The 25,555-nt window shown below is 31.0% G+C and overlaps 3 long non-coding RNA genes and 2 pseudogenes across 3 annotated transcripts; 3 read left to right on the top strand and 2 right to left on the bottom strand.

Annotated features, from left to right (window-relative positions):
* Positions 1-5,486: 5,486 nt before the first annotated feature.
* LOC146909933 (putative protein phosphatase 2C 43) lies at positions 5,487-7,326 on the bottom strand (annotated as a pseudogene).
* Positions 7,327-8,229: 903 nt separating this feature from the next.
* On the top strand, positions 8,230-9,120 carry LOC146909932 (uncharacterized). The gene is made up of 3 exons (XR_015018545.1): positions 8,230-8,371; positions 8,703-8,894; positions 8,979-9,120. It is a non-coding gene; the product is annotated as an uncharacterized LOC146909932 (long non-coding RNA).
* LOC146909931 (uncharacterized) lies at positions 8,370-13,733 on the bottom strand. The gene is made up of 5 exons (XR_015018544.1): positions 13,209-13,733; positions 12,857-13,103; positions 11,263-11,325; positions 9,304-9,382; positions 8,370-8,696 (listed from the first exon to the last, which is right to left on the bottom strand). It is a non-coding gene; the product is annotated as an uncharacterized LOC146909931 (long non-coding RNA).
* Positions 12,338-14,207, top strand: LOC146909930 (uncharacterized). Its single transcript, XR_015018546.1, has 2 exons — positions 12,338-13,603; positions 13,730-14,207. It is a non-coding gene; the product is annotated as an uncharacterized LOC146909930 (long non-coding RNA).
* A 9,320-nt stretch (positions 14,208-23,527) lies between these two features.
* Positions 23,528-25,192, top strand: LOC146909929 (putative FBD-associated F-box protein At1g61330; annotated as a pseudogene).
* The last annotated feature ends 363 nt before the right edge of the window (positions 25,193-25,555 follow it).

The following is a 25,555-nucleotide window of genomic DNA, read 5'->3' as shown; positions in this document are numbered from 1 at the left end:
ATTGCGAGTGTTGTAGATACTAAAAACAAAATTTAATTTGAAACTTAACCAATTTGTAAAAAAAATCACAATATTTTTACTTATATGAAGTGTAAATTCAAGCAACAATAAATGAAATAAAAATTGACAACAAATATTTAAAAACGTTGGGCAAAACGTGTTTTAAGAAGTCAATTTTATTTATAAATGACTGTTTAATAAATTAAAAAGATTATTAATGTCTTTTCAATGTAAACAAATAGGTTATTTGCAAGAACTTGTTATCCATTTCATTTGTTTCTTACTATTGTTGTTGAATTTTTTTTTTCTCTATAGTTGTTATTAAGACTAAAAGTATCAAACCAATACAAATAAATCTATCGATGATGTAGTCATTTTTTCACTTTCTTATTCATGCTAATTTTCGACAATCAAACTTGTTTGGGTTATCTCAATAGGGTAGCTAAATATAAATAGATACCAACCAATTCAAGAATAGTTTTTCTTTTTTGGCACTTTGACTACTTCAATAACTACAAAAATACTTTGGTATATATTTATGTACATTCATGTATGTTAATCATTTTTTCATCATAAATTTCATTAACCACTTTGACTACTTCAATAACTACAAAAATGCAAGTCATTAACCAATTATTTTACATTGTAGTTTCAAGAAATGAATCAATTATTTGACATAGTTTCAAAAAATAATTGAAGTACGTATGATATAATCCCCCCGTTTCACAATACTTGTCCATTTTGAAGAAATTACACATACCAAATAATCAAATAAATGTTGTCATTTTTGATGAAATTTTTTGTGTTTTTTCTATAATACCCTTACTCATTTATTATTTCATTCTATTATTTCTATCTCTACAATAAATAGGTAAGGGTATTATTGATAAACCAATAATTAATGTTGCATTGAAACTTGAAAGTGACAAGTAAAGTGAAACAAAATTATTCTCCAAAATGGACAAGTAGTGTGAAACGGATGGAATATTTATGTAAAGTAAGTGGTTAATGCTTTCTATTTTTACGGTTACTAAAGTAGTCAAAGTGAATAATGAAATTCATGTTAAAATAATGGTTAACATTACAATTTTGTCTTCTTGTAAAAAAAAATATACTCCCTCCGTCCCATAATACTTGACACAGTTGACCTTATTACGCATGTCAATGCATAACTTTGAGCTTAAATATCTTGAATAATGTGTTAGAAAAAATTATGAAAATTAGATAATTTGAAAATACTCATCGAGACGAATCTAACGACATCTTATATGATATTATTCATCTTTGTATATTAATAGAAAAATATTGTCTAAGTAAGTTAGATCAAAATTACACATTTTCAAATAGGTCATCTATTGCGGAACGGAGGGAGTACAATTTTGTGGTTAACGAAGTCATAAAATTGGTTAATGGCACAACTCAAATTCTTTATTACAAAAATCATCGTCTATATTAAAAAAAAAAATCAAAAGAATATAGTGACAACAAAACGTTATATACGATGCAAGTGTCTCATATTGTTGTCACAAGTTTGTGTCCAGAAAGCAAACCTGTAACACACCTGAGTGATCGAACATATATCTCATTTCCTAGCTATATTGTTAACAACCATCCATAAAAAAAAATATATACATACATGCATTGTTCTTGCTAATTATTTGTTTTTCTTTTTATCTATCATTTCTTAGTATCTATGCTAGGTTTACGACTCTTTATTTTGTTTATTTATGATATGCTATGAAGTGTTTTTGGTGTAGAGAATTGTAACAAGACTTTCAACATATGCTTTACTGGCTGCGGCTCGAAAACGTGGAAAGCACAAAAAGCGTATTAGAAGCTTTAAAGAAAAGTGGTGTTATTGGTGGGAGGTTTAATATGTTCCTAAATTTTTTTAGGCTTAATTGCAGTTTTAGCCCCCTAAGAAAAAAACTACAAAACCGCCCCCTAAATTTTGTACATGTGGCAGTTTTGGCCCCCAAGACTGATATTGACCTAGTCTACGCTAATGTGGCACCCTAAGTGAGGTGCCACGTGTTATTTTTTATTTTTTTTTTGGCATTGGGGGGCCAAAACTGCTATAGTTGTAAAACTTAGGGGGCTTATTTGTAGTTTTTTTTTCTTAGGGGGTCAAAATCGCAACTTTGGGAAAGTTAGGGGACTAAAACTGCAATTAAGCCAAAAATTTAAAATTATTTCTATGTTGATATCATTGTGATTGGTCTATATTTGAACTTGAACGTGTATATGAGAGTATGGAGCAGATCTTATTATCTTATTCTACAAGACTTATTATGTACTCTCACATTTCATTCAAATTCAAAGAGAAAACAATCACATATCATCATGAAAATCCGGTCTAATTCCTTAAAAAACACTTTACTTCCCACTAACACTACTTTCCTTAAAAGCTTGTCATGCACCTCTATAACTTTGTACCCCGTTGTTCAACCACAGCCAATGGAGTATATACACTTGCAAACTTGTTATCAATTCCCTGCACCAAAAACACATTATTGCATATCGATAAACAAACAAAAAACCAATGCTAGCTAAAATACTACTAAGTGATGAATAAATAAAAAGAAAAAACAAGTAATAATTAACAAAAAGAAGCCACGTGGATGAGTTGTTAACAATGTTAGCAACTTCCTCATTTGTGACCAAAATCCACCTGATCCATATATAATGAATTTATCAATGTCTTTTAAGACACTTGTATAAATCTCTAGTTATGCTGATAGCAAAGGTTCTATAAAAATTGAAGTCACATGTTCCTCTGCGGGACTTCAAATGATCTCCTTATATTGAACTGTGCCATCTTCATATATGCATTTCCTATCATTGATTTGTGTGGCAAGTCAACAAGCAATGAGTAGCTTAGAAATGAATAACAAAAATAAAAATATAGACATGTTTTTTTGGAACGGAGCGCACATATTTTGTTGCATGGTTACTTATAGTAGAAGGTAAATTGAATGTAAAAAAATAGAATAAATCAAAAGAAAATGTGATTTTTAACAAAACTGCACAAAAAGATGAAATACTTGAATTGACTTTTTATAACAAGCTATTCAAATCAATTTCTCACTTGAAGTTTCTTTAAAAATTTCTTTGCTAAGTAATTATAACAAAAAGATGATACACTATAAAAATTATTTTTAGTAAAAGGTATTACAAAGAGACTTATAGTTTCCCTCTCCATATAATACAAATCATACAAGTAAAACTATACCTATCTCTCGCTTTCCCTCACACTAATAAGTAATAACCCCTTCTAGCAAACTCAATAAACTTACCTATGTCTCAGAAACAACTTACTCCAGAACGATAAAGTTTTACAACCTGTATTCTTAATACCTCGAGGATTAAAAAGATGTCACTCTAGTTAGCCCTCTTATGGTTTAGGGTAAAGATATATATATATATTTTTTTTAAAGATATATGGGTTTTGGTGGGTTTGAATGAAAGCTTCTGTTGTTGGTTTTTTAATGTGGATGATGATTATTTGCAAAGGATTGTGAGAATGGAGGTGATGATGAAAAACCAAGGTGTTAATGTATTTAGGCAAAACTCTCTACATTTTATTTTCCTCTAAAGCTCACTCTTTCTATTATTTTCGATACCTTTTTTTATTTTCCTCCCATTATGCCTTTCTTTGCTCTGATTCATGGTTCCTATTTATACTTAAAAATTAGGTTAAAATGGGAGCCTGATGATAAAAATGTAGGGCTGGAGATGGTGCCAAAACATAGTTGGTGAATTGTTGAAAAATGCAGTGTAAGCTTAGAACGGTAGAACCGTAAAAGCAGGTGGTAAAGAGCCGTTAGAGTGTTGCTGAAAATAGAATAAGGGGGTGCTGGCATGTTGTAATTTCTGTTTCTTTATTTGTTGTAAATGTAATGAGAATACGAACTAATGGGTCAAATGAATGTATCTTTTACTTTGATTTTTTTCTTAGATTTTTTTATGGAAATAAAAATGAAAAAAATATTACAAAATAAAACAAAGATTGAGATGACCTTTACAGACATCTATACCAATAATTCTAAGGCTCAATTAGACATTTTGACAACATCGAAAGCCAGGTTTATTTTTGTTTCTTCAAACCTCTAGGTTTTTGTCCTAAAGATATTAACTTTGTAGCATCCACATTTTTTATGGATGATGTTTTGGTGTCCGATATATGTATAGACACATTTGATTACATTCAATTAATTCATTTTTTTCAATTTTCGCCAGTGACAATGTCGGTGCTTCACAGTATATTAGTCAAATTGAACAAATGATTATGCGTTTCTTCAACTTGAGTGTCTTTCCATTTGTGTTTTTCTGTTGATTGAGAATGAGACCATGGTGATGTAGCCAACCTACCCATATAAGCAGACCACTAATAAAAGGATGTTTGTGTATAGAATGCAGCGAGATTCAAGTTACACCGTAATAAAACTTATCTACTCAGAATCTACTTTAAAAAGCATCTTTTCTGAATTTGTTATTATTCTTAGTTAAGAATCTTTTTGAGATTCAAGTAACACTTTCTTGATTTTCATTTAGTCATATTATCAGTAGTATTTTGCCATTTCTATTTTTATCAACAAAAAAATATAAGTTAATAGTTATTTTGATATAATTCTGTACTTTACCAGCATAATATGCATTCATATTTACATATGTACCAACTTATATGCCTACATAGATATATGTGGTCATATGACCTATATGTCTAATGTTATCTTGACTAAATCATTTTAATATTTGATTGTCAAAATTTGATTGTATTACTAAGCATATATGTAGCATTGATAAAAAATTATGTCTTAGAAAGTTGATACCAACTTGATTGTTGATCAGGCAGGGAACACCTTGATACAATCAGCGATCTTCTTTCGGCATATATGACACTTGCGAATTTTCGATCCTCACTCTCTGTCTCTGGCTCTGCAAGTCTTCATTTGAGTCACTTGTGAATTAATCATCACTAAATTGAAGTATAAATACATAATACAGATTTTTGGACCTTACCATCGGCCCACAACCAAAGGCCGAGTGCTTCTCATTGGTCTAGCGAATTGTGCAACACTACAATTGTTATGAAAGTAAGTTTAGTTCCCTGGAAACCCAATTACATCAGAAACAATGCAGCCGATCATGTCCGGAGAAGGATATCTGCACTTCAAAATGCTAAGAAACTCAGGAAGAACTCTCGAAAATGGGTGTGCATCGGCATCATTATCCTCTTGATAATAGTAGCTATCATAGTTAATGAGGATATACCTCAAATTGTAAGGAGCAGAGCTCCATTATTCTATATTTTTGGATCAGTGTATTTTGTTTCCTTTCATATATGAACTGATATAATTACTTACTCCCTGCTCTAGTTCAGATAATAAACAATCGAGTGCTGTAAACGGTATGAAGGCAGTGTAACAGAAATGTTTTTAAGCTTCCATTTGGAAAATTAAGGCAGAGATGTAGTCATTGTGACACTTACAATAGAACTGAGTAAATGAACAAACTACGGTATCTTATTTCCTAGCTATACATGTGTTGTAATTCACATGTTATAATTATAGAAATCTTCAAACGCTGATTGTAGAACTATGTCATCGTAGCCTCTATAGGACTTGACTTCTGGCCTCAAACCCTCCCTATTTGGCCTTTTCTCCAAATATACAACAATCACAGTTATATCATCATGATAAAACGGCCTAAATCCATCAACTATAGTAGCGCGGCTCCTACTAACATAATTACCCTTAGGAATCTTAAAAAGGTCACTATATCTTTTTCCCTTTTCATCAGCCATATTCTCTAGAGCAATTGTCACTACTCTTTTACCGATTTTATCTCGTGGATAGGTGTTAACAACTCTAGCAGCATACTCGGTTGACATCAATTTCCAAAATCCATAAGATCCAAATATAATAAATCTATCAGTGTCTTTTAAGACTATTGAATAAACATATTGTTCTGATGATGGCAAATATCTTCTACAAGGTAGAGTCACTTGTTCACACCGTGGGATTTCGAATGATCTCCTATCAGGCACCTTCTTCATGTATGCATATCCTATACATCTTAAGCTTTTAGCATACCATGTTTCAAAACTATTGTTGCAAATATGTTCCTCCTCTGGATACGATGCAGAAAGTTCATCTTGAATTTCCAGATTATTACAATTGTGATCTATGATCATTTGCTTAACACACAATCTTTTACATGCATCAACACCCTCCCGAGAACCATGTATAGCGTGCGAGACTCCAATGTTGGCAAGATATAGTGTCCCTCTCCATATAATACAAATCAAACAAGCTAAACTAACTAAACCTATTTGTGTCTGATGCTGTTGCCGATAACTATTGTCAGCAAACACCATAAACCCTGTCTCAATTTCTCAAGAACTTGCCTCAGAATATTCTCAGTCATATTGTTATTATTCGCCTGAATACGTCCTGCAATTTATGACCAAATTATTTCCTCATCAAACTTCCATTTTAAAACAGTGGTGCTACACTACACATGACAGTATAACACTAACTTTATGCAAATATATATTACATGTCAGATATTTTATATATACTTTATGTTAACTCATTCAAAACCATCTATACCTATCAAATTTGATCAGAAGTACAAAAATATGGTAGTGTAAAAATTATTAGCAATTTAGCACCATAAGCACTAGAAAGATACTTTTCTTGATTTCTTCATTGTTTATAATTATGAAAACATTTTCCATCTCTTCAATTCTTGGATATAGAATCACTTAATTCCTTTAAATTTCTGTTCAAGTTTCAATTCCATATCCACATTCAAGGAATTAATTAAAGGTCATCCAAATTACAAGTCCCAGCACAATCTGTACACAATGTAATGATACTAAGATAATAACCAAATCTATACACATTAATGAAAATGCAAACAAGAAAGAAACGAAGAATGCAGAAAATGAAAGCAGAAACCATAAATTAATGAAAAGAAGACTCACTCAATAGTCTCCAAGGCATGTGTTCTAATAAAGACGGCAGCGGCATCACATTTATGGCCATGATAAACTCCAACAAAGAGTGCATCCTCACCAACATCAACTTGGATGTGATCTTCGATATACTTATATGACCGAACTGCAGCCATGGAGAATTCACCACTGTGATGTCTCTCCTGTGGCCTCAACCACGCCAGAGGGTCATCATCAAAGGTTTCAGAGTTAACACGAATCATTCTGCGAGGGGACCAAAAAGTACATGTTTTAAATACGACCACATGATGTTGTTTTTTACTTCTTGAAGAAAAGAAAATGTGAATATAGGAAATGATTGAAGGAGAAAGGAAGAAGGTGAGTGTGTGGAAATAAAAACTGAATGTGGTTGAATGAATGAATATTGAATACTAGTATGCATTTATAAGGTAACTGAAAATCAACTAACCTGTAACAGAAAATGACTAGTCTCAACATACATGTATAACTGAATTTAACTAACTTTGTAGTAAAAGAAAGAGTGAGCCAGGGTTGAAGCCTTAAGATAGCTTATAAGTGATAAGCTCTTCTCTATATTGAAGGTTTATTTCCCAACTAGTCCGTTCGGATTGGTTTATTTTTGAGCTTATGAAAAATGGCTTATACAAATAAATAAACTTTTATATTAATTCATAAATTCTCGCTAATAAAATTGTATCTTCATGCTACATTTCTCTCCAAAAATTAAGCCTGCTCTATCTCTTGATAACTATTGCCACTTTTTATTAAACTGGCATAAGCCTAGACCACTTTACTGCCTCAAACAATAACGGTTGGAAGCTCATTCCAAATATCTCCTTTCCCATATCATCAATAATAATCTTAACCACAGTAGCAGAATTTTCCCACTGTAGATTCATGAATAATATTTTATCAGATTAAATTAAACACAACTTGCAAGGCTTTTGTTTTTTTGTGCATCCACTTGCGATGCTTTACAACAATAAAGCTTCCCCATATAACACCTTCCCCATATATTTTTTTTTTGAAATTCAAACAACTTCATTAGATGGCAGAAGTGTTACAAACAGTAGCATTACAAACATTAGCTGAACTAACAGTAGGAAAGGCATATCCTACCCAGGAATTGCAACCAGCTTGCATAGCATGGCCAACAAGTCTATGAGCTAGAACATTTAAGTTTCTACAAACATAGTTAATAGACACTACTAAAATCTTCCATAAGGGCCTTACAATCTAAGACTATTAAATCAATACTAGCAAGAGAGTTTGAACCTCTAAAACACTCAACAACAGCAAGAGCATCAGATTGAATTATAATATCTTGAAGGCCTTTTTCCTTTGCTAATTGAAGACACCAACGGATAGCTAGAGCTTCAGCCAGAACAGGTTCAGTACTCACTTCCTCCTTCTTGCAGGCTGAGAAATATACACTATCTGGACCATCCTTGAAAACGCAGCCAAACGTGATCTTAGTTGTCTTATTTGCTTTCATTGTGCTATATATATTGGTTTTGTTGCAATGCATTTCATCCCTTTTCCGTTTCCTTTCACATCCGTGTATTGCTTTGCCATGGAAATCTTCAATTGGCCCATAATCTCACCGCGCTTCAAAAAAAACAACTAACCACTGTTTTTTTTTTCCTTTTTCTCATTATGTTTAGGTCCAGCTTTCCAATAGACCTCTCATTTATTTCCTTTATTTTTCCTTTACCTGCAGAATTATTTGAAGAGGGTGGAAATGATTAGAAAAGCTATTACATGAAAAAGGTGATAAAAGAGAAACAACAAACATGAAGAAATAGGCGAGAAATTGTTCACCGCTACAAACTTCATTGTTTAACCTCATCGTTTTTTGCTCTTCACTTATACAAATGTTTTCATCAAACTTCTGATATACATCCTTTTTATGGTATTAATTAAATTCATCATCCTCTTCAGTTTTGCAAATGGGATCTCTCATTTAAAGTACACTGATATAGTTTCAATTTTGCAGATGGAATATCTCATTCAAAGTATACTAATATAGTAATGAGAGTTGTAACTAAGTTGGTAAGTGCCTAATGAATTGGTGTAAGCAAGACAACAACATTGGCAATTTTTTCATACGATAAAAGTTTCAAACTGATTTGCTTTAATTATTTTTGGATTAAAGTTTGGTAACTTAACCTAACTATATTTTATAAACATTGTAGATATTGTTTTCACTAAATTTGTAGGCAGAAATTGCGTAGACAATGTCTGTTGTTTAAACATAAGTTTGGAAGGCTTCAATTGCAATCAAACACAATAATTATTTGAACACATACATGAAATTTTACCTATAACTTGGATGGATTGCATCAAAATGCCAGACTTTTCAAATTCAACTAGAGTCATGAGTCATGAGTCATCTTCACACTGTAATCAGATCATTGAAGGTAAAGATATGGAAAGAGATAAACCACGTGATTAAACACTTTAACCCTATAAAAACCTATCAGTAATTAATTTTTTTATTATTATTTAGCAATGCTTAAATAATGTAGGATTAAAATCTTCTTTGTTGCATTATCTCATGTTTTATTACCAACATGATCAGTGGTTCTCACCTTATCACAAATTCTGGTAGTGATAAAACTGGTTGGGTAGAAGCCATCAGAAAATGAAACAACAGCCATGATTTTGAAACATAGTCAATAATAATCTTATTCACAAGGAAAAAAAATCCCACTGTAGATTGGTGATTAAAATTTAATGTTTTATTCTAGGTATAGTTTCTTTCCGGTTATGTTTAATTTCCGCCGCCTATGTGTTTCGTGAACAGTATATCAGATTAAATTATTGACACAACTTGCAGTACTTTTTAAATTTTGCGCGCCACCATATCACATAGGTTAGGTGGTAGACTTTTTGACATTTGGGTAGAATAGTGACAAAAACAGCTGATACTTGACAGGAGAAGTTGTGAAGAGAAAAATAGATAAGAGAGAAGTTGTGAAGAGAGAAAAAGGTGAGAAATAGAGTACATTTGATGGGTTGTTTGGTATAAGATAAAGAAGAGAGAAATTGAAGAGATAGAAGTGTTGATTATTTTTGAAAGTACAATAATACCCTTGAATTAAAAGCACATCCCATTTTAATTTAACTATTTTTTTTCAAGAATTAATTTAACTAATTGATTACTTGATTTCATTTGTATTAGATTTATAAACTAGATCAACTTAATTAATTATTTTTGGTGTGAACATGTATTAGTTTAATTATTATTTTTTAAAATATAACTTATATAAGATACTATATTTAATTTGTACAAGTACAATGATGTTATTTTGCCAATGACCTTGTTAACATGAAGAGAGAGAAGGGCAGCTTAGGAAATATCCAACTTTCACAGATCTCTCTCGTCTTTCTTCGCATGCATGAGAAGAAAAGAAAAAGCGCGGGCCCCACAGCATTTTAGTCTTTCTACTCTATCTCTCTTCTGTGCCATACGAAAGAAATTGCTTCTCTCTTCTGCATCTCTCTCGTCTCTATTTCTTCTCAAGCAAACAGACTAGTGAATATTTTCTATTACTATTTAATTTACAAGAAACAGTATTTAAATCCTATCATCTCTATTCACTTGCCATCTCCTCCCACTTGAACCTTCACTCCCTTATTCTTCTTGATATCGTTTATTCATAGTCGTTTATCCACAAAAGAAAAAAAGAATCTTTTTTAAAATAGTTTTTCCTGAAGTGCATAATCTAAGGATATTGATTAATACTACTACCCAGTTTTTTTTGCTTCAATCCATCTTAATGTAAACTCAAATTGTACCCAAGTTAGCATACCCTTATACTAAGGCTATCATAAAGACTATGTACCTATTCCAGACAATGAAACTATTTGATGTGATTTTCATTTTTGCCCTGCTATCAAATCTTTTTCAGTATATTCTTTATTGTTAAAAGTTCACCAAAGATTCAAGATGAACAACCCCCAACAACATACAATATTTACAGTATAGAAAAATGTATTTAGACAATATTAAAAATTTAAATCTAAGATTCAAGATGATTGTTTTTGTATTTAAACAGTAGAAATTAGTCTGGACATCAATTAAAAATTATCCCTTGACCAAAAGATAAATTTACAAAATTATCCCTATTGATAAAATCAAGAAATTTAGAAAAAAAATAAGAGTTGTAGAAAAAATTATCCCTTGAGCCTCGTGAAATTTAGAAAAAATAAAACCAAGAACAAACATTACAAGAGCTGTAGAATGTGAATTATAAGAGCTAAAGAAGAGTGGTTACCTCTCTACAAAGGTTTAAGAGAATACCCAAATTTCTTCCCATCTAAGAGAATTGATAGAAATCCTGAAAAGTAAAGAAGATGAAATATTGAAATTTGAACAAGAGAATTGAAAATATGAGGAGAAATGAAGGGCGGATGATAAAGCTAGCCCAAAAGTATATTGGATATTCTATTTTTCAATCTTTCCTATAAAATATTAATACATAATTAACATAGATTAATAATAGGCAAAATTACAATTTTAGTCCCTCAACTTAATTTTAGGTAACAATTTGGTCTTTTTATCTTTTTTTTCATTTCAATTTTGTCTGTTTGGTCTATTTGCATATGAATTTTCAAGCTTCAAATTCTTGGTTTTATTTTCTTATGGCATTTGATAAAATATAACATCTGATAAATATATACTTCTGGTACAATACGAATCATGTATATAAAGGTAAAACATCTGGCTTCCTCCTACTGATCTCTGGCAGGAACCCTTCTGCTTGCGAACAATCTGCTTATCTGAAAATAAATAAAGGGATTGGGGTGAGACAGGATGTCTCAGTGAGTTCCACCTATCCTAGGTTGTAGGCGACTTCGGGGAACCTATAATCGCCATTTGTCTATACATGGTCCTTAAAGGTTTACCGTTCTGCATATCTTAGTGATCGGGGGAAAACTAAGATCGCTTACTGTATACTATCATAGTTCTTATCATAAACATATTTGTATCATATCTTCATTCTTAATGGTTAGAAGGTTAGCGTTGAACAAACAATTATTATCTGAGTTCATTTTACGGAATGGATCCGAGCGGAGTAACCCCGAATACATTCGCTCTGATAACCGGCTAAATTCCCTATCTAAGGGCTAGAACCGGACTCCTCTTGTCGTCGTGTGGGCCATCCGGTTGGAACATACTCCCATCCAGGCATAATCTGGAGCTTGTCTGAGCCACAACTTATCTAATTATATAATTTCTGTAACATAAGTCTGATATACTTTTCTGATCATATGTATATCTGAGTACATTCTACTGAGTATATATTTCCTTATAATATTTAACTTATCTAATTAGGCTCTAGACATATCGTTATCATATGTCATTCCTAAAAAGGATTTATTAATCCCTCCCATATGGTTCAATATCATTTTCCTTTTCTTGAGTCATTCATATACATAAATATTATCTCTCATGATAATGCATTGTGCAATTAAACATGTGTTTTAGCCTCATTTTGCCATCAGAAATTCATCCGGGATTAAAAGGAATGTTCGTACTTGATTCAATGGCGTTCTAAATGAAAAATCAATGTTTTGTTGCGTAAAAATTACATTCCTGGGGTTGGTAATCGATTACCGGTATGTGGTAATCGATTACCACGGTAAAAATGGCATTTTTCCATAGGAACACTTTGCAAAACATTCCTTTCAATCATAGACAGTATAAAACGCGAATTTAAAGCATAGCAAGGCAAACATATACTTAAATCGACACAACCATCATATGGGGTACTAATTAACTTAATTTAATCTAAGATAATTATTTATCTCACTCAAACATAATCATAAACTATCCAAAAGGTGGGTTCTACAACTAAAGGAACTCACCGCGACTTATCTGACCACTTTCAACAGCTTAAGCTCCACCTTCTGCTTAAGCCTCTGTCTGCCAAGCTCTTGCTTCTGTCTTCTCCAGTCCCCTAAATTCAATTCCTACTTGTTCTTGTCAGCCCAATATGCATAAACATCACAGAGACCTTGCCTTCACTAGCTTATCTCCAAACTTTAAGTCTCAAGCTCCTACATTCTTGCTTCAGCTTATGCTTATTCTTCAATTTCTTTCCAAGCTTTCCTACTTCAAACCAAATGTTAAAAATAAGTTTCTTTAAGTGCTCCTAAGCCTCCAGGGAATCAGAGTGACATGAAAATATGATCCTCATGTTCCGAACATCTCACTTACCGGTTTGTATGGCTCACATATGTCAAACCCGCAGGGTCCACCCAGCAAATTCCAGGATCAGTACCTTAACTTTCACAATTTAATTTAAATACCAAACGAAATCCGTTTTGAGCAAACGACCACTCATTGGAAAGCTTAGGGTGTCAGGATTACAAATATAATTTTTGTTTTGAGGGTTAACCATTCAATTGGTTCAGTTTAACAAAAGAGCGGGTATTGGTACAGAAACATGACTGAAACTTTCTCAAACTTGTAGGCAGCTTTTCTCCTACTATACTTAATGAAATTTAACAATTCTTGTGTCTAAACTGTAGGAAATTTTGTCTTCTTTGCCGTGGATTAAGAATCATTAGCATATGACCTATATCCAGAGAGTTATGCTAATTTTACCACAGGTATGTATACACGAATTTCACACAGACAGCTCTTCTTTTATATGAACTTGCAAACCAAACATATACAATCCAATAATAGCCAAAACCCATTTAACTTATAAAATCTCTTTATTTTCCATCTTTTAGGGTTTAAGGGTTTGGCATGAAAGAGAAAGAAAACAATAAAGAGAGAAGGTTTAATTCATCTTACCTCAGTTTCTAGACATCCAAAGCTTGATTCTCATGAGAATTTCGTACATGCAATATGAGGGTTTGAAGAATAGAAATGTGGGGGGTTTTTGGGTTGATTCTAAACAGGAGAGAAAATGGAGAATCAGAGCAAAATATTACTGGAAATGGGTTTCTTTGATGATGGGTTTATGATTTTCATTCATGCATGTGCTTGATTTTGAGGGATTGGTGAGGAAGGAATTTGAAGGTGATGGCCAAGCTGAAGAAGAGAGGATGGCGTCTGAGAAAAGAAGAGAGAGATAAAATGAAAATTCTGATTTTCATTCCTCTTATTAATCACATTTAACCCTTTTCTCTTTTACTACTAAAGCATAATTGTTTCCTTTCATCAACATTTCTCCAATTTACTACTATATAAAGTCTTATCTCATCATTTATTTGGAGTCTCTTATTCACATCATTATTATTAATCAGAGCTGGATTGTTACAATTGTCTTGGTAGTTTGAAGCCAATGTTGATTTACTGACTTTGAAATCAACAACGATATAAACCGGTGTGTTCAGGGGCGGATCCAAACTTTAGGCACATGTGGAGATAAAATTTCAAACAAAAAATAATGCAAACTATATTAAAAATAAAAAATAATATAGTTTGATACAATACATTACAATGAAAATTGTCTTATATCCATTTGTTGAAAATGAGCTAAAATGACATCATCGTCTTCTATTCATTTGTTGAAAATGAGCTAAAATGACATAGCTAATTGTTAATAGCACATCTCTTTCTATATATAAGTTACAAGACGGACATCTCTTCACAACTTTCATATCTGAAAAAACACGTTCAACACTTACAGTTGCTACCGGCAAGAGCAAAGCCAACTTCAAAAGTTTATAAACCAAAGCAAATGCGTTGCACTTATTTGTTTCTACATGTTTTGCACAAAGATCAGAAAGGGAGTGGTTATGGTGCATAAGGAGATCCTTATGCACCGTGCATAATTGCTTTTTACACCCAACGAAATTGCTTTCTATACCCCAAGTAAGCCCACTATAAAATCTAATTATTTGTGGGCCTAATAAAGTCCCATATTATAATTTTTTAAAACTGCTTTCTACACCCAACTTATTAGGATCACTTTTTTAAAACCGCTTATTCAAAACAGCTTATTTATGCAAAACAACTTATTCCGATTTCATTTTAAAAAACAACTTATTCAAAACAACTTATATATGCAAAACAACATATTTATGCAAAACAACTTATTCAAAACAACTTATTTATGCAAAACAGCTTATTCGAAACAACTTATTTATACAAAATAGCTTATTTGTGCAAAACAGCTTATTCAAAACAACTCATTTATACAAAACAACTTATTTGTGCAAAACAGCTTATTCAAAACAGCTTATTTATACAAAACAACTTATTCCGATTTCATTTTAAAAAACAACTTATTCAAAACAACTTATTTATGCAAAACAACATATTTATGCAAAACAACTTATTCAAAACAGCTTATTTATGCAAAACAGCTTATTCGAAACAACTTATTTATACAAAATAGCTTATTTGTGCAAAACAGCTTATTCAAAACAACTCATTTATACAAAACAGCTTATTTGTGCAAAACAGCTTATTTATACATAACAACTTATTCCGATTTCATTTTAAAAAACAACTTATTCAAAACAACTTATTTATGCAAAACAACATATTTATGCAAAACAACTTATTCAAAACAGCTTATTTATGCAAAACAGCTTATTCGAAACAACTTATTTATACAAAATAGCTTATTTGTGCAAAACAGCTTATTCAAAACAACTCATTTATACAAAACAACTTATTTGTGCAAAACTGCTTATTCAAAACAGCTTATTTATACAAAACAGCTTATTCCGATTTCATTTTAAAAAACAACTTATTCAAAACAACTTATTTATTCAAAACAACATATTTATGCAAAACAACTTATTCAAAACAGCTTATTTATGCAAAACAGCTTATTCGAAACAACTTATTTATACAAAATAGCTTATTTGTGCAAAACAGCTTATTCAAAACAACTCATTTATACAAAACAGCTTATTTGTGCAAAACAGCTTATTCAAAACAGCTTATTTATACAAAACAGCTTATTCCGATTTCATTTTAAAAAACAACTTATTTATGCAAAACAACATATTTATGCAAAACAACTTATTCAAAACAGCTTATTTATGCAAAACAGCTTATTCGAAACAACTTATTTATACAAAATAGCTTATTTGTGCAAAACAGCTTATTCAAAATAACTCATTTATACAAAACAGCTTATTTGTGCAAAAACAGCTTATTCAAAACAGCTTATTTATACAAAACAGCTTATTCGAAACAACTTATTTATACAAAATAGCTTATTTGTGCAAAACAGCTTATTCAAAACAACTTATTTATACAAAACAGCTTATTTGTGCAAAACAGCTATTTTGCACAAAATAAGCTGTTTTGAATAAGCTTTTTATGAGTTAGAGAGAGAAAGGAGTATGGATTATGAGTTTCTTTACTGGAACGTTGTTTAACACTGAAATTATTACTGAAACCATACTTATGGTTTAATGGTTTTGATAATCATGTATGTGAAACCAAGATAATTGTGTAATGGTTTTTAATGAAATTATTATTGTTAGATGGTTTTGAATAATGATTAAGATGTTATACACTGAAATTATTACTGAAACCATAATTATGGTTTAATGGTTTTGATAGTCTTCTATGAGAAACCAAAATAATTGTCTAATTGTTTTGTTATGGCTATGGTTTCTGTGAGTTGTACTCCAAAACCATTTTGCAGTGAAAATGGTTTCCGTGAGTTGGTCTCCAAAACCATTTTGCTGTCGAAATGGTTTCTGTGAGTTGTACTCCAAAACCATTATATGTACTTAATGGTTTTGAATTTTCTGTGAAAATGGTTTTGAATTTTCAGTTCTGTTCTGTGAGTTGTACTCCAAAACCATTGCCATCATTCAGTTCTATGAGTTGTACTCCAAAACCATTAGATGTACTTAATGGTTTTCTTTGAAAATAACACTCATCACGCAAATAATTTTCCAGATAAACTCAAAACCTAACACGAATCCATTCACAATAACACTCATCACACAAATAATTTTCCAGATTCATATAGCAACAACATCCAAACTGTTTTTAGAAACTGTTTTTAGAAATAATTCAAGACATTATTGTGAAAAGAAATGTTAGAAACACTCTCATTCTAACACTTTTCTTAACACTCCTTTCTTGTTCGTTGAAACTCCTATGATACAGTGGTAGAAAGAGAGTCCGGTCCGTCCATAACCGTAAATGAAAGCCTCAGCAACCATTAGACAATTATTTTGGTTTCTCATAGAAGACTATCAAAACCATTAAACCATAATTATGGTTTCAGTAATAATTTCAGTGTATAACATCTTAATCATTATTCAAAACCATCTAACAATAATAATTTCATTAAAAATCATTACACATTTATCTTGGTTTCACATACATGATTATCAAAACCATTAAACCATAATTATGGTTTCAGTAATAATTGCAGTGTATAACATGTTAAACAACGTTCCAGTAAAGAAACTCAATCCATACTCATTTCTCTCTCTAACTCATAAAAAGCTTATTCAAAACAGCTTATTTTGTGCAAAATAGCTGTTTTGCACAAATAAGCTGTTTTGTATAAATAAGTTGTTTTGAATAAGCTGTTTTGCACAAATAAACTATTTTATATAAATAAGTTGTTTCGAATAAGCTGTTTTGTATAAATAAGCTGTTTTGAATAAGCTGTTTTACACAAATAAGCTGTTTTGTATAAATAAGTTGTTTTGAATAAGCTGTTTTGCACAAATAAGCTATTTTGTATAAATAAGTTGTTTCGAATAAGCTGTTTTGCATAAATAAGCTGTTTTGAATAAGTTGTTTTTGCATAAATATGTTGTTTTGCATATATAAGTTGTTTTGAATAAGTTGTTTTTTAAAATGAAATCGGAATAAGCTGTTTTGTATAAATAAGTTGTTTTGCACAAATAAGCTGTTTTGTATAAATAAGTTGTTTTGAATAAGCTGTTTTGCACAAATAAGCTATTTTGTATAAATAAGTTGTTTCGAATAAGCTGTTTTGCATAAATAAGCTGTTTTGAATAAGTTGTTTTTGCATAAATATGTTGTTTTGCATAAATAAGTTGTTTTGAATAAGTTGTTTTTTAAAATGAAATCGGAATAAGTTGTTTTGTGTAAATAAGCTGTTTTGAATAAGCTGTTTTGCACAAATAAGTTGTTTTGTATAAATAAGTTGTTTTGAATAAGTTGTTTTGCACAAATAAGCTATTTTGTATAAATAAGTTGTTTCGAATAAGCAGTTTTGTATAAATAAGTTGTTTTGAATAAGCTGTTTTGCACAAATACGCTGTTTTGTATAAATAAGTTGTTTCGAATAAGCTTTAAGTTGTTTAAAATGAAATCGGAATAAGTTGTTTTGTATAAATATGTTGTTTTGCATAAATAAGTTGTTTTGAATAAGTTGTTTTTAAAATGAAATCGGAATAAGCTGTTTTGTATAAATAAGCTGTTTTGAATAAGCTGTTTTTCACAAATAAGCTGTTTTGTATAAATAAGTTGTTTTGAATAAGCTGTTTTGCACAAATAAGCTCTTTTGTATAAATAAGTTGTTTCGAATAAGCTGTTTTGCATAAATAAGCTGTTTTGAATAAGTTGTTTTGCATAAATAAGTTGTTTTGAATAAGTTGTTTTTTAAAATGAAATCGGAATACGTTGTTTTGTATAAATAAGCTGTTTTGAATAAGCTGTTTTGCACAAATAAGCTGTTTTGTATAAATAAGTTGTTTTGAATAAGCTGTTTTGCACAAATAAGCTGTTTTGTATAAATAAGCTGTTTTGAATAAGCTGTTTTGAACAAATAAGCTGTTTTGAATAAGCGGTTTTAAAAAAAGTGATCCTAATAAGTTGTTTTGAATAAGCTGTTTTGCATAAATAAGCTATTTTGACTAAGTTGGTTTTTAAAATTAATCGGAATAAGCTGTTTTGTATAAATAAGCTGTTTTGAATAAGCTGTTTTGCACAAATAAGCTGTTTTGTATAAATAAGTTGTTTTGAATAAGCTGTTTTGCACAAATAAGCTCTTTTGTATAAATAAGTTTTTTCGAATAAGCTGTTTTGCATAAATAAGCTGTTTTGAATAAGTTGTTTTGCATAAATATGTTGTTTTGCATAAATAAGTTGTTTTGAATAAGTTGTTTTTTAAAATGAAATCGGAATAAGTTGTTTTGTATAAATAAGCTGTTTTGAATAAGCTGTTTTGCACAAATAAGCTGTTTTGTATAAATAAGTTGTTTTGAATAAGTTGTTTTGCACAAATAAGCTATTTTGTATAAATAAGTTGTTTCGAATAAGCTGTTTTGCATAAATAACCTGTTTTGAATAAGTTGTTTTGCATAAATATGTTGTTTTGCATAAATAAGTTGTTTTGAATAAGTTGTTTTTTAAAATGAAATCGGAATAAGCTGTTTTGTATAAATAAGCTGTTTTGAATAAGCTGTTTTGAACAAATAAGCTGTTTTGCATAAATAAGTTGTTTTGAATAAACGGTTTTAAAAAAAGTGATCCTAATAAGTTGTTTCGAATAAGCTGTTTTGCATAAATAAGCTATTTTGAATAAGTTGGTTTTTAAAATTAATCGGAATAAGCTGTTTTGCATAAATAAGTTGTTTTGAATAAGCGGTTTTTAAAAAATCATTCTAATAAGTTGTTTTGCATAAATAAACTATTTCGAATAAGCTATTTTGCATAAATAAATTGTTAAGAAAAAAATTATAATATGGGGCTTTATTAGGCCCACAAACAAATAGATTTTATAGTGGACCCAAATAATTCTTTTCACTTGGGGTGTAGAAAACAATTATGTTGGGTGTAGAAAGCAATTATGCAAGGTGCATAAGGATCTCCTTATGCACCATAACTTTTGCCGATCAGAAAGCCCTTTCAACTTAGCAAATTTTGGGTCAGATCGAACATTTGTAACATAATTCTTAAGTTGAATGTGTAACGTCACTTTCAACACATCTATAAAATAATTTGGATAAAACTCAATCATTCTCAATAACTTGTTCACATCAAAAGCTGCAAATGACTTTGCGGGACTCAAGCTTAAAACACACTGTAAAAGTTCAGTATTCTGCTGCGTTTTATCTATTATATATATGTGTGTGTGTGTGTGTGTGTGTGTGGAGCTATAGCTCCACATTGCCCTGGATCCGCCTCTGGGTGTGTTAATCAATAAGGTTGTATTGCTCTTATTTGATTTCTGAAATTTGTTTTTATGTTTTTTGTGTCTCGATATTTATTATCTTTATGAACATTCTTTAATGTTGTCATTATGTTTATGTTTTTGTTTGATATTGGATTATTTGAGGCTCCTCTTGGTTCTTTCATTTGTAAAATACTGTTGGTATCCACCCGTGAGTCACGCACGGGCACTAGACTAGTTATGTTTACAAAGATCATTTGAATTTTTGGTGGACTATTAAAAATCATTTAAAATATTTACAAAGATCGACAATGCTTCTCATTAGTAGAAGCTCACAGTCATCATCATCCTTACATTACGACCGAGACGATGACTTTATCGGTGTTAGTTCAACAAAAACAAAGACAAAATGTAACGAGTATGAATACAATAGCCTACTACTTCTAATCTTCTGCTTACAATTCACTTCTTTTAAAACAAAATAAGTATCAACATAACCAAAAGTTAGAGATGTCTCTGCATAAAGGTTTGTTGATTGAGGTTTTAGAATCGACCGTTAGTTAATTTGTGGGGGTTATGTTAGCCAATGATAACATTTTCATCGGATCTGGTCGTGTCCACTTTATAACAAAAGAAACCATATAATTATATCCCTGTTTAGATTAGCTTATTTTAGAGCTTATGCAAAACAGCTTATGCAAATAAATATGCCTATATGTATTATTTTAAAGCTTGTTAATGTAGTTTATGAAAAAACAGTTTATGATGAAGGTATAATTTTCGTTTATGAGAACTTATGAATTAAGATAAAAACTTATTTATTTGCATAAACTCTTTTTCATAAGTCAAAATAAGCTCAATCCAAACGAGGCCTAGACCAACGATATTCGCTTTTCTAACGATCTTAATTGTATATACATCAATTTTAGTATATACAATGATCAAATATTTTTGATAAATAATATTAAAATGATGTCTTTTTGTATAGTTTAATATTATTTCTTGTATTCTTTAAAAAAAAAATATCATTCCTTGTAATGAAGAAACGATAAAAAAAATCATTCCTTGTAGTGAAGTTTTTTTTTAAGAGGTTCTTGCAGTGGAGTTGTTCATATTTTAATGAGATTTGACTATTTTTTAATTAATAATTTAAATAATATTATAAAATAAGATAGAATAATTTAAATGAATATAAAATAGGATGAAAATGCCAGTCCACCATATGTATCCTTTTTATATATACTAGTGTCAAGACAGACATTGAGGTGTCAATTTTTTTTTTCTTTCAGTTTTTCTATTGCGCTTACATGTCTGTCTTTTATTTTTCTTTTGCGCTTAATAATACGTTTATTTTATCGAATTTCATTATAATTTTTTTAAATATACCAAAATCAAATAAATATTTAATTTATATTCTCCTATCATAACATAATTATCCCTATTATAATGAGATTTAACTTATTTTTAATTAAAGATTTAAATAATATAATAAAAAATTATAATTACATACGTACAATACTAGTTTAAAAGAAGGATATAATTGGAAGAAAATTATTACACCAAAATCATGCATTCTCTTATATATAAGTATAGACTAACGTCTAATATACTAACATGAACATGATCCTCCTTTTTATTGAAAAAATTTAAAGATCAACAAATCTAAACGACCATGCAAATCTTTTTCAATTCAAAAGGCAGACATTATCACCATGTTTTATCCAAAACATTTTACACTCAGACTCATTTGGAAGTCTAAAGGATATTGAATTAAACACATCTTTCCAATATCCCTCTACAAAATTCTTTGAAATCATCTGCAAGCACATTTTCAAAAATCAATGATTTTCAACTTGGATTGAACTAGTAGCAAAGAATACATGCATGCTTGTTTGTTTTTAGGGTCAAAATTTTAGGTTGAAAAATGGGTCTTTTCTTTAACAAGCAAATTTCATTCAATAAGGAAAACCAAGGCCAATACACCACCGGATTGAAGCAAGTTATGTTGGGACTTTGGGAATTCTCCGTCCACATTCCTAAGTAAAACCATATACTATTATGTGGCCACAGTACACATAGAGCGAACTGAAGTCATGAGTATAACTAACATAAGACATATCAAACAAAATTTGTGAAATCTGAACTAATCAAAATTCAAGTAGCAACTCACAGATCATCTCATAAAGCAAGTATGCAACATTCCTCCATCAAAACATTTCTCCATATATATGAATTTATTTTCAGGAGCTGCTCTCAAATTAGTGTCAATACCGACATTGATATTGTGTCCGTTTTTTTTTTCTTCCGGTTTTTCGATTCCACTTACATGTTTGTCTTTTTATTTTTTTTGAAGGATACATGTTTGTCTTTATGTTTATTCTATCTAAGTATAATTTTTTAAATATACTAAAATCAAATAAAGATTGAAGTTATTATATTCTCCCAATTACAGTGGAATTATTCCTATTAAAATGAGATTTAACTTTTTTTTTGATTAAAGATTTAAATAATATTAGTTTAATTAAAGATGATTTAACTTATTAAAAAATTGTAATTACAATACTAGTTTAAAAGAAGGGTATAGCTGGAAGAAAATTTCTAAACCATTATCGTGCATCCTCTTATATACAAGTATAGATTAGCGTCTAGTGTCTGTCCGTCCGATCTTTTTATCATGTTCAAGTGTATAAATATGAGTTTGTTTGGTCTTTTTTTTTTTTGGTACGAGTTTGTTTGGTCTTTTTATTGTGCTAAAACGTGTAAATTACAAAGAATGTTTTTATATTAAATTTTGATTTTGATTAAAATTATAAGTGTAGATGTTTATACCTTTCAAATTGTAACCATCTTATCTTTTTTTCAACACCACAATATAACATTGGTACAAACCATTCTTATAGATATAGTGGTATAAGTAAAGATGAAACTCTAGGTTATCGATCCAAAGGATTTGTAAATCCAAAGTCCAAACCGATTGATACCGTGATAAGGCCTTGTTGTTGCCTTCTGGTATGTAATCCTTATAAACATCATTGCTTGTGTGTTGTGTATCTGCTTTAGCATCATCATGAATTAATTAATGTAGTATAATACATTTTTTCATGCTAGCAACACTCACTTTTGAATACTCCCTCTACCACACCCTCTTTTATTGGATGAAATCAATGTGTATGTCCCACCACTTTGTAAGGGTTCTATTTCCAATGTGTAGTCCCACAATGATTTAAATCAATAAAAGAGTGAGTCTTAGAGAAAATGTTCAAAAGAGTGTTGCTAGCACTACTCTCTTGTCAAAATAAAACTTCGCAAGTACAGTCCAGAGATATACTTCTGACTACTATATAAATTAAATACAGTTTAATCACAATTGTTGTATAGTTCTGTTTGATTAATTGATTATGCTATTTATTCATAGTCTTGTGTGTGTTCATTATTGCTTGCAGCAGGAGCAATGGAGAATTGTAAAGATCTCAAGAGTGAGTTGCCAAATTGTGTTTTGTCGCATATCTTTTCCAAGTTAACTTTGAAGGATTTTGTAACACCCACAACGTGGCACAGTAACAGTGGCGGAGCCAGGCCGGCCCCGGACTTAAGCGGGATGAGTCGGACCACCGGGCTGTTACAGGATGACCCCACGTTGATAGGAGGAACCGAATCACATCGGAATGAGAGGGATCCGGAGGCCGTGTAGGTATGGGACTACATGGTTGAAGGAAGGCTTATAAGAATTGTTAGGTACTACCCATATCAACAAGATGCATCTTCTTTTCGGGAGCTCAATCCATAGGAACTCCACAGTTAAGCGTGCTTGGCTTGGAGTAGTACTAGGATGGGTGACCTACCGGGAAGTTTCCCGGTAAGCATGTGAGTGAGGACAAAGCATGCTGAAAAGACTCGTGTTGGTTTGTGGGGTTAGTCGGCAATCCTGTAAGCAGTCTGGGATGTTACAGATTTGGTGAAAACTAGCACATTGTCCAAACACTGGATTCACGAATGGGGATTAAGAATGGACCTTAATTTCGATCTTCATAACATGTTTGACTATAATACACTTCAAGAGTTACCAGAAGACATTCCACTCTTTCAAAGGCTCCAACCTCAATTTGCCACAAGATTGAATCAATTCATGCTGCATTATCAAGGTGCAGCGATCAATTCAATAAAAGTAAATTTTCCATTAGGGGATGAACATAGTGATGTAATTGATAGATTGATTTCCCAAGGAATTGCTAAAGGTGCCAAATGTATTGAATTGATATTCTCAGATAAAACTAAGGATAGTGATTTTGTTAAGGAATAGGATCGATACGAATTTTCTTTTACCCTCTTATCTAACACTAATTCTCTGATGTATCTGCACTTAGCTTACTGTCGCATACTAACACCTATGGACTTCTCTGGATTGAAGAATTTGAGAACTCTTGTTTTGTGTCTAATTGGTGTGAAGCAGGATCTACTTCAGGGTATGTTTTCCAACTGCGTCCATCTTGAAAATTTCACCCTTGATGACTGTACTATCCTCACTGACTTGAAAATATTCGGTCCAACATTGTTTCATTTGAACATTGTTAAGTGTTGTGTCTGTGGCCAGCCGAATATAGATATCATTAAGGCTCCTATGTTGTCTAAATTTAGCTTCAGAGGTTGTCAAATTTCTAAAACTATTGGATTTTCTGGATTGAAAAATGTTACAACAATTGTGTTGGATGGACTCCGTGAATGTCTCCAAACTCGAGTCTTGCCACAGTTGTTTCAAGAATGTCTCCATCTCGAGGACGTGACTTTGAAGAACTGCCTGATCGATCGTGATATGCAAATTACCAGTCTAAAATTGTTTCATTTGAAAATAATTGATTGTGGCTATGATGATTTATATATTTATAAGATAGCTATTGATGCATTGAATCTCTCATCCTTTGAATATAGTGGTCATAGGAGGAGGATATTTGATGTTATGGCTTCAAGCTTATTGAAGGTTTTTTGGAATGCTGCTATAAGAGAGAAAAATAGATATTCCTTAGGTCCAATTCCAATATTACATCAGATTGAGAATCTATCAATGATCACGAGCCATTCACAGGTGAGCCATTCAAAACTCATATTTGTACCATTGTAAATAAATCTGCATATAAGTTAGCTTCTTAGTTTAAACTTAAAAATGAAAAGGTTCAATACACTTGAACCCGTGTGATATCCTAAATTCTAGAAAAAAGTAACATATTTGTATGTCAGACGTGTTTTGCGTTGCAAAAATAGGGCAAGAGACATACAAAAAGTAACTTATGTTTGTTGCCTCTGTTGATATTGTTGATATTGATTGCCTAGGGCAGAGCTCCATTATTCTATAAAAAAATATTTTTGTTTCCTATCATATATGAACAGATTTAATTACTTACTCTCTGCTCTAGTTCAGACGATTAACATTTCAGTACTGTAAAATGGTATGTATGCAGTGTAATAGAAATATTATATACTTTCA

This window comes from Medicago sativa, chromosome 7 (genome assembly GCF_051527215.1).
Source record: "Medicago sativa cultivar Bolivia chromosome 7, Bolivia_mono, whole genome shotgun sequence".
In the NCBI taxonomy this organism is placed as follows: domain Eukaryota; kingdom Viridiplantae; phylum Streptophyta; class Magnoliopsida; order Fabales; family Fabaceae; genus Medicago; species Medicago sativa.
The sequence above is the reverse complement of the archived record's forward strand: the minus strand, read 5'-3'. Positions and strand labels throughout refer to the sequence as shown.